Source organism: Marmota marmota, unplaced genomic scaffold (assembly GCF_001458135.2).
Source record: "Marmota marmota marmota unplaced genomic scaffold, marMar, whole genome shotgun sequence".
NCBI lineage: Eukaryota > Metazoa > Chordata > Mammalia > Rodentia > Sciuridae > Marmota > Marmota marmota.
The window spans coordinates 78,048-88,272 of NW_025999949.1; the positions used below are offsets into that span (position 1 = coordinate 78,048).

The following is a 10,225-nucleotide window of genomic DNA, read 5'->3' on the forward strand; positions in this document are numbered from 1 at the left end:
GTGAGAAAATTTAATACCTACCCTGTTTAATCCACTTTAGTTTGGGTTTCTGTGTACAGCTGAAAAACAAATCCTAACTAAATCAAACATGGTTTTCCCTTACTGTATAGAGAAAAAAATAAAAGAAATATGGAGACAGCATTAGGAGGATTGCAGGAAAAAATATGTTACTTTAAAGGCAATCCAAAATGCCATTAGGCACTTAGGATTCCAGGGATAGTGTAATCTGTAAAGTATTTCAAAGAACAAAACAGTCTTTTCTGTTGCCACATGTGTTTCAGTAGTGTGAATTAACTCATACAAAATTAATAAATGGGAGAATGATAGCAGTGAAATAATGTCAAAATTGCTTTAGTCTTATGCAAGTGATTTTCCCAGTATGTGATTTAAAAATTTGGAATGCCTCACGAATTTGCGAGTCATCTGCATAGGGGCCATGCTAATCTTCTCTGTATCGTTCCAATTTCATTGTATGTGCTGCAGAAGTGAGCGAGTAACTGGCTTTTAACCAATAGAATACCTCAACATTGAGGGAATATTACTTGTGTGATCAGATTACAAAAGATTCTGTGTGGCTAGCAGACATTCATCCTTGATGGTTTTGATGAGGCAAACTGCCGTGGTGCAGAGGCCGGCTGGGCAATATAGGCAAAAGGTTAGGGAGTCCCTGTCTCAAAATCAAACAAGTGTGGGCACGGTGGTACACGTCTGTAATCCCAGTGGCTTGGAGTTCAAAGCCAGCCTCAGCAATGGTAAGGCACTAAGCAACTCAGTGAGAACCTGTCTCTAAATAAAATGCAAAATAGGGCTGGGGATGTGGCTCAGTACTTGAGTGCCTCTGAGTTCAATCCCTGGTACTCCGCACCCACCCAAAAAATCAAGCAAGCAAGCAAACTGAAATATGGCTGAGGCACTTTACATGCAGTTTAACTACACCTCCTGTAGCACAATTCTTCACAAATTTATGGACCTGCAAACCAGAGACAGTTTTCTTCCTCCTAGATACCCATCATACAATGTTGATACAGGAAAAGGAAAGCAACTATATGTAAGGCCCTTGCTTAGCATCTGGACGGCCATCTTAAGTGACCGCCGCCATTTTAAGAAGAATTTTGCTTTCCTGCCCAAGGACATTTCTGAGAAATACTAACTCCCTCATACTAATTCCATCCTTAACTGCCCATATTAGGACCCCACCGGCTCTAATCCCTGTGCCTGCCCCATAAAAGTCCCAAACCCCAAGCCTGTTTTTTATCAGCTCTGACAAACTCTCTCATGTGTATCTTTGCCTAGTCTCTGTCTTTCATTTCTCCCTGAGGGGTCTTGCTTTCTTGAAGGCAACTGGCAGGAGGCCACCAGTTTCTTGCCACATGGGCCTTTCCTCATGGAAGCTTATTTCACCAAAGCCAACAAGGGAAGGAGAAAATAGTCTACCAGCTAGATGGAGGCTACAGTCATATGGAGCATAACCACGGAAGTGATTCCATCCCTTTTTGCCATATTCTATTGATTAGAAGGAAGTCACAGGTCCCTCATTCTCAAGGGGAAGGGATTACACAAAGGTTCAGATATTAGGCTTCAAGGATCACTGGGCAGCATGGTAGTCTTTCTTCCACAAAATACTGATGCCTTCAATTAGTGATATGTCTTTGTTCCATGTGTAAGTAGTTATTAGTCTTTTTAGCCATGTTTTGAGCACCTATTATGAACTAGGTATTATGATAGGTATAGGGTATAGTATAAGAATGAGCAAAAATAGACACAGTTCCTGTACTCATGGAAATTATGATCAGGAAACAGAAAATAATTACATGAATAAAGGTAAACTCGCAATTCTGACAAATATGATGAAAGGTGCTATGAAAATATATAACATGAGGAAGTGACCTGATCTAGGGTTTAGGCACAGCTTTTGAGAGAAAATGACATTTCCCCTGAAATAAGTAAAATGAGCAGTAATTAACTAGGAAGAGCAAGAAAATAAACTGGATGCACAGGGAAGAACAAGTGCCAGGAGCTAGGACTATGGAGAGCATCAAAAGATTGAGGCATGAAAAGCTCTGGAGCAAGGAAACCAACAGGTACCTCCAACTCTGATCTCTCCTCTGGGATCTGCACCCTTGTATCTGTCTGCCTATTTGGAATCTGCATCTGGATATTTCATATTTCTCAAAATCAATGTATGCAAAACCAATCTTGGCTCATAAAACTTAGCTCTTTCCCTATATTCCCCATTTCAGTGTATGGTACCACCTTCTGTCCAACTGGAAGTGAGAACCCGGAGTCATTCTTTTTTTTTTTTTAATAATTTTAATATTTATTTTTTAGTTATCGGCGGACACAACATCTTTGTATGTGGTGCTGAGGATCGAACCCAGGCCACACGCATGCCAGGAAAGCGTGCTACCGCTTGAGCCACATCCCAGCCCCCGGAGTCATTCTTAACAGTGTTCTCTTCTTCAGTCCCTCACCAAATCTTATGAACTTTACCATTACTTACACACCAATGTTCACCATAATGCAGATGTGCCATGTTTTTTATTAAATTTAATTTTTTAAAATTTCATGTCTAGGGCTGGGGATATAGCTCAGTTGGTAGAGTGCTTGCCTTGCATGCCCAAGGCCCTGGGTTCAATCCCCAGCACCTCCAAAAAAAAAATTTCATGTCTAGCAATACACTTTCACAAATTAGACAGCTAAACAGTTCTTTAAAAAAATGGAAGTCCCTATATCATTCTTCCAGCCCAAACTTGTCCATAGACAATTTCTGTTCATTATTCTTGCTGCTGTTTCTTATATCTACCTCCTATGGCTAAATAACATGCTTATATAACTATGTATAATTTTCAGCTTTAGTTATTGTGCTTTCACTCCCATGAAAGATGGGAACTCAGGTTTCTTACACACAGGCACATCATCTACCCTCATTCCCTGAAAAAAAAAAATGACATCACAGTATTTCCATATGTATGATATTCTCTAAGTATATATTATTCACAGCTGAGCCATGTAATATACTTTGGTTACTTTCCTTCTCTTGTACAAGTTTCTTTTTCTCTAGCATTCAATAACTGCATTTTTTTACCTACTGTTTTTCTATATATTTATCACTAATTCATTTCAAGCGCTCCAAAAGAAGTATAAACCTCTCTCAGGCTGGGGTTGTAGCTCAGTTGCAGAGTACTTGCCTACCATGTGTGAGGCACTGGGTTTGATTCTCAGCACCAGTATCAATAAGTAAAATAAAGGTCCATTGACAACTAAAACAAACAAACAAACAAAAAGAAGAATAAACCCCTCTCAATGTGTGTGAGTCAACTGGTTTCTTGGTTTTGTAGGAGACAGCCTTCCTAGAATCCTTGGAATTCCTGCTTCTACCTGCCTTAGTTGCTTTCTAACCCTGTTAATACATCCACATTTGGGAATTCTCTTCCCCTTTCTTTTGTGTTGGATTCCTTCTTTCTTAGCAGCCTTCCTCTTGATTTAATCTCTAACTTCAGAGAAGCCCATCTTCTAGTAGCTTTCTAATAAAAGTGCAATGGTGATAAAAATGTTGAGACTTCTCATTCTAAAAAGCCCTCTATCTGCCCTCCCAATGGTGTCTTTAGGGACTTTTTCTCAAATGTGTAGTGGATATCCATGGTAGTTTATGATCAGGAATGATGCGCTTGTGTGTAGAAGGGATTCCCTACATTGTGGGCTTCACTGTCAAGAACAAAATAGAGCAGATGCCCAGTTTGAGGGGTGGAGGATTCCCAAACATCTGTCAGTCTCTTTCCTAGGATAGGGCAGTTTCCCCATAGGCAAAAGCTCCAGAGTCCTGTCTTGATGGGCATCTGTCATCCTTCTGGTAGCCAAATAGGGGAAGGGCACTGGGGTTTTCATTTAGTATGAAGGTCCTTAGTCCCTCCTTAGCTTCAGAACATCACCTCCCTCCAGCCCTCCACTGTGCCAAGGGTCAACTCCAAAGAGAAAAGCCTTCATTTTCTAGTGAGAATGAGGAGTGGCATATTTCTGGTGGGAGAGGGGAGCTTTTACTCAGACTCAACCAGTGTTCCTGGAGGTTTGCAAGAGTACCTATGGAGAACACCTAGTCAACGGTCCTACAAGGAGGTTTTTTAAATTCTTACTGTTTAAACTTGGACTTAATTTCTTTGAACTTCCATTTCTTCATCTGTAAAAGGAAAACTCCCCCAGAGCCTTGGTGTGAGGATTCTGTGGGATTAATGAATATGAATACTGAATAATGAATAATTAATATTATTTTTTAGTTGTAGGTGGTAGACACGATATCTTTATTTCATTTTTATGTGGTGCAGAGGATCGAACCCAGTGCCTCACATGTGCTAGGCAAGCACTCTACCACTGAGCTATAACTCCAGCCCAACTTGCACATTCTTAGAAGATCTAGTCCTGATTAACAGTCAAAATGTGGTTTCAGAGGTCTTAGTCCATAGACAGCCAACTCCATTGCTCTGGGCCTGAGGTGACAGAAGATAATGGTGGAAGGGTGTAGTGGCGGAAAGCAGTTGGGGATACGGCCACCAAGAAGCAGAGAGAGTGAGAATATACCATGTTCTATCATATCCCCAGTCCTCCACTTTGCTGGCCCTCATGCCTACAAATTCCTCTCCATCCTCATGAGTCTCTCTACTTAGCAATATCCTAACTCATTCTTTAAAACTTAACCTAAAAACATACTACACCTAGTGTTCCACTATAACTATGCAGAAATAATCTCTCTCCTTAATGATATCAAATACTTTGTAGATACCTCATTCTCATCCCTATTACAGGTTGGTCATCTGGGAAGCTGACTTTGAGACAAATCAGCCTGAAGACGTGTATTGGGAAGTCGTCTTAGAACCAGTGGAAAGAGAAGGTCGCAGGATTGAGCAGATGGCAAATTGAGTCAAGATGCAGTACCAACCTTCCTCAGCCAAACCCATAAATTGTTCTGGGGTGGGGAACATCCTTGGAACTATTCCAAGTTGGGGCAAGGCTAGAACTTATACCCCATTCCCGAGGCTGAAGAGTCAGTGAATGCCAGGTCTCCCTGAAGGAAACATGACCTTGGATGAGGAATGTCCCCAAATGAATGACAGCTAAGAGATGTCTTCTGGAAATACACCTGGCATTGAGGAATAAGGTCTTCATTCCTGAAGGGGAATGGAGGGGTGGATTACAGCAATCACTACAATCTCCAAGCTCAAATCAATTGACTTTAGCCATATTCCCTTGTATTAAGCAAGGGCTATATCTTCACTAAGTTTTCAGGTTTTGGGGTTTTTTGTTTGTTTGTTTTTTCCTTTTAGGAAGTGTTTATTTTGATTTTGAGACTTTTGAGGACAGATACCGTATTTAAAGTAAAGCGTTGAGATTTAATAAAATCTAGTGAAGGAATGCTTGAATAAATGATCCAGGAGCCCAGTTAACCATAACACAGGAGTGTAAGTTGACTCACAAACAGATTGTGAGTTTCTCAACACTGAAAGAGGTTATTTAGACTTTTTCCCCCCAATGCCCACCTGAATTTTTAATGCCATAGGTATACTGGATATTATATGTATGTCAACTTTATACGATTTTTGTTTTGCCTCCAAGAACCAGTAATTTTCTATAGCTCAGTTGAGAATGCATGAATTGCCTTAGTGACTGCTAAGAGGATCTGATTTCCTAAGTCAGCCCTTTGACCCATTGTCTTATGTAGCAAAATCCATGTGAGAGAACTCACATTACTAAATGTGATATGTTGATAATGAAATCAGGTCAAATGGGGTTAAATGATTTTAAGAGGTTAATTATGGAGTTAAGATTACTCAATACACTTTTCCTCACTATAAGATTATAGTAAATCAGTAACTGTATAGTCAAGGGAGATACCATTACTTTGCCTAGATTTCACACAACTTACTGCATCTCTCTCTCTCTCTCTCTCTCTCTCTCTCTCTCTCTATATATATATATATATATATATATATATATATATATAATTTTTTTTNTCTCTCTATATATATATATATATATATATATATATATATATATATAATTTTTTTTGTTAGAGTCATATAAACACCTTTGTACCCATAACCTAGCTGGAGGGATAAAACATTGCAGAAACATCTGTAGCCCCCTAAATATTCCACACCAATCCCCCAATCCCATTTTTTCTCCCTTCATCACTAGAAATTATTTGGTGTTATTTCTGTGTACGATTTTACATTTTCACTACATATGTATAAACTTGTTTTATAAATTTTCAAAGCACGGCATCAAAATGTAAGCATTCTGTGGTATTGTTATTACTGTATGGCATTCCCTGAATGAATATATCACACTTTTCCTTGTCATCACTTTGATAGACTTTTTGCTTCCCATGGCCCCCACCCTGATGTTCCAGTGAGGTAGGATTGATAAATTCCAGTTTTTAGTTCCACACAAGTTCTAACCATATTGTCTGATCTCTTAGAAGACTTAGAAACATACATAAACTATCTTATAGGATAATTTCCTTGTTTACTAATTATTATTTATTCTGAGGATGACCCTTTCCTCACATTACTTCCAAATTTTTGGTTCACTAAACTACAGATCCCTGCTTTGCTGTAAAATTATCCTCCTAGGTGTTTAACTCTGTGACCCAGCAATTTATAATGGCAAGAATCTACATTTTGAAGATGCAAATCAACAATTTTTGTTCATCTGTCTTCAAACAAAGGCTGCTTGTGTGGAAGTTGGCTTCCCACACTGCTATGGTCTGAATGCTTCTATTTCCCACAAAATCTGTATGCTGAATCCCTAACCCCAATGTGATTCTATTTGGACAGAGAACTTTTATAGAAGTAATTAGGGTTAAATGGGATTCTGATTTTATAAAATTGGTGTCCTTATGAGAAGAAATAATGAAAGTTCACTTGCTGCCAACCATGCTTGATATTGGACTTCCAGAACTGAGAGAAAATAAACTTTAGCTGTTTAAGCAACCTGGTCCATTTTGTTGTTTTTGTTTTCCTTTGCAATACTGGGGACTGAACCCAGAGGACTCTGCCACTGAGCAACATCCCTGGCCCCTTCTTAAAATTTATTTTATTTTATTCAGTACTGAGAACTGAACCCAGGGGCCTTCTACCACTGAGCTGTATCACCAGCCCTTTCTTTTGATACAGTCTTCGTAAATTGCCCAGGATGGCCTCAAACTTGGGATCCTCCTGCCTCAGCTGCCTGAAGTAGCTAGGATCACAGATATGTACCATAAAGCCTGGCTTATTCTGTGGTATTTTGTTATGACCGTTGTAGCAAACTAATACATGCACTAACTCCAAGACCTGACTGCATACTGAAAAAGAGGAGGAAAGCAATGGGAGGTCTGGATTCTAGTCTAAGCTCAATCATTCTGATTCTAGGGTATGACACTAAAACTCCTTGTCAATAAAATGAGTGACATTAAATAGCACTTTTTTCAGGTCCCTTAAAATTGAACATATTTAACACACATGTTGTAGGCTATGACTTATGCATTGCAATGCCAGGATTCTATTTTGAAGAAATAATGAACAATAGTCAAAGATTTAGTTACAGAATATCCATGACAGAATTACATCTGATGGCAAAATAAAATCTGTTAAAAAATACAAACAAAAAACTATCCAACATTAAAGTATGTTAAATTATAGTAGAGACAAACAATGCAGTATCTTTGCATTAAAAATGATACTTTATTTATTGAGAAAACTGTTAAAAAAACCTGCTTTGGTTATAATTATAACATCAAGGTTATAGTGTTGAGAAATCATGTTCTTTAAAATCATGTATCAGCAAAAATAACTTGTTTGAAATCCCATCAGCATCAACTCATATGTGCCGCAGTCTGGCTGGGCACAAATGCCGCAGTCTGGCTGGGCACAAAATCACGAGCCAACACAGCTTGTAGATTCAAACAGCAACTCTTTATTCCCGAACTCACACCAGCCGTCTACAGTCACGTTCTGGGGAAATCCACGTTCTCTGCCCAAATCCACATTCTCTGCCCAAATCCACATTCTCTCCCAAATTCACCTCCACTGGGCATCTGTCTCCCAAAATATACTGTCTGAATCCCGTGAGAACTCAAGGGGAACTCAGGCAGCAGGATACGCCCTATTCCCAGCAGGAATAATCTTAAACCTTAAACCTGGAACCTAAACTGGGAACGCCCTAAACCCGATTATGTTAAACCAGGAACACCCTAATCCGCCCTGGTCCTTGAGCAAGGTCAACTACATTCAATGTCACTGCAAAATGTCAGCAACATGGGGTACGCTGGCAAGGAAATTGTCATACCTACTTGGCTAATGGCTCCCAGCACATATGAATCACTTTTAAAATTTTTTGAACTGCTTTTTTGAAATATAGTTAATATAAACTATAATACTTAAAGTACACAATTTGGTACTTCGGTAAGTTTTAAAATACATATACACCTGTAAAATTGATACCATCTGTTACTGGTGATGAGTCCTGCTTCCTCACATATTGAAGTATAACATTAGAGAAGCACTGACAGGCAAGCATATAAAGCAGGGTTTATTTAAAAAGGGTTTATTTTAAAAAGGGTCACTTCTCCTGGGAGGGAGAAGGGGACCATAGCTGGTATCCCTAGAAGTGAGGGTGTTTTGCCTTTTTATCTGTCCTAGGTTTCCTTTGTTCTCCTGTTTTCTTCCCCCCTTATCTCTCTCCTTCCTGCATATCTATGACTAGGCCCAGGAGATACTGCATGGGATGGCCAAAAGGTAGAGGGGTCAGGGAGGAGTGGTCTGGGTAGGAAAGGGGGCCTAGGGAGAATTAATTAGCAGTTCCAACTCCAGTCTGCTCAGAAGTTGCTTCATTAACAATTCTTTTAGGATGGGCAGTATAGGCCAATCTCCCAAGGGCACAATTTCCAACCTTTGGACGCAAACCGGTTTAGTCTGTTTTCTACAATCTGGCCAGATTTATCAATGTAGGCTGACTACCTGTTTCTTTTAATTCTGGCTTCAAAATCATCACCACAATCAAGATAATGAACATATTAATCATCCCAAGTTTCCTGGTACTCCTAGTACCTCCCCCTCCCACCTTTTTGTTCTCACCTTGCATCCCCAAGTAACCACTTATTGGCTTTCTGTCACCAATAATTATTTTGCATGTTCTAATTTTACATAAACGGAAACATACAATATGTTCTTTGGAGGGGGAGGGGCAGTGAGGGAGAGATCCTAGATTCTTTCATTCAGCATAATTGAGATTCATTCATGTTGCTCCATGTATTTATAGTTCATTCCTTTTTATAGCTGAGTGGTATTCCCTTTTATGGGCCACTTCCAGAAAAAGCAGTCCTTATTTCCAACCCAGGTTTGGTTTCAGACACATTTTACATTTATCTCAACTTTACCATTCAGAAGGGATTCCCAGTCTACTTAGACCAGAGTTGGTATTAACTTAATATTACATACAACTCTGCTTTGCTTTCAGTCTTTCAAAGCATGGTTTCATTTAAAATTTTACCTAAACTTTATCCCTCTGCAAATCAATAAACATAATTTTGTGTGACTGCAGCAGCAAAGTTCTTGGTAGGCTTTATCAGATGATTTTTATTAATTGACATGAATGCTCATGTCTACATTAAGTGGAAAACAGTAAACAGCAGATGAATCCATTTTTGTTTTCAAAATATAAATACATGGAAAGATGAGGAGAAACTTAAAAATGAGTATATTTGTATTATCAAATATAGGAAACATTGTTTCCTATCCTTAAGATTACAGTTACAAAAAAATATGATTTAGGAGTGGCATACCTCACTATTATTATTTTTTTTCATATGAAATTTTTCTTTTTATTTATTCACTCTTTTTGCTCACAGAAATTTAGAAGACATTGTTAAAATAGAAGTAAAAGAGAATAGAATTTAAAAGTTAATAGATATTAAAGTGAAATTTGATAGTTACAATGATGGTTTTTATGACTCAGCATAATCTCTAGATAACAATTGTTTCATAATTATTATTAATGTACTTAACATATTTTAAAATGTATATAGTACCTCAAAAAGAAAGTTCTCAATAGATTAGTGTTCTTCCAAAATAGAAAAATATTTAAAATAGATTTCCCACATCTGTTTTATAGATTCCCTTAATATGGCCTTTTCTGTTTTCTATATTACCAGAATCAGGTCACCAGGTGTAACTCCTGTTTGTCCCCCCCCCCC

General features: G+C 38.5%; 1 non-coding gene across 1 annotated transcript; it reads right to left on the minus strand.

Annotated features, from left to right (window-relative positions):
• Nucleotides 1–388: 388 nt before the first annotated feature.
• On the minus strand, nt 389–493 carry LOC125616589. Its single transcript, XR_007347329.1, has one exon. It is a non-coding gene; the product is annotated as a U6 spliceosomal RNA (small nuclear RNA).
• Between the last annotated feature and the right edge of the window lie 9,732 nt (nt 494–10,225).